This window comes from Juglans regia, unplaced genomic scaffold (genome assembly GCF_001411555.2).
Source record: "Juglans regia cultivar Chandler unplaced genomic scaffold, Walnut 2.0 Scaffold_3657, whole genome shotgun sequence".
In the NCBI taxonomy this organism is placed as follows: Eukaryota; Viridiplantae; Streptophyta; class Magnoliopsida; order Fagales; family Juglandaceae; genus Juglans; species Juglans regia.
The window spans coordinates 1-245 of record NW_023358496.1 but is presented as its reverse complement, the minus strand read 5'-3'; the positions used below and the strand labels follow the sequence as shown (position 1 = coordinate 245).

The following is a 245-nucleotide window of genomic DNA, read 5'->3' as shown; positions in this document are numbered from 1 at the left end:
TTCTTGTCAATTTATCTCGCAAGGCGGAAAAAACAAAAACGAGGGGTGCAACACGAGGACTTCCCAGGAGGTCACCCATCCTAGTACTACTCTCGCCCAAGCACGCTTAACTGCGGAGTTCTGATAGGATCCGGTGCATTAGTGCTGGTATGATCGCACCCATCAAACTAATTACTTAAAATTCATATAATCCTTGAGCGACATACTAGCGTCCTTCCGATCCCAATCCAAACGGAGATCTGATC

General features: G+C 46.5%; 1 non-coding gene across 1 annotated transcript; it reads right to left on the bottom strand.

Annotated features, from left to right (window-relative positions):
- Nucleotides 1-42: 42 nt before the first annotated feature.
- Nucleotides 43-161, bottom strand: LOC118345679. Its single transcript, XR_004799179.1, has one exon. It is a non-coding gene; the product is annotated as a 5S ribosomal RNA (ribosomal RNA).
- Between the last annotated feature and the right edge of the window lie 84 nt (nucleotides 162-245).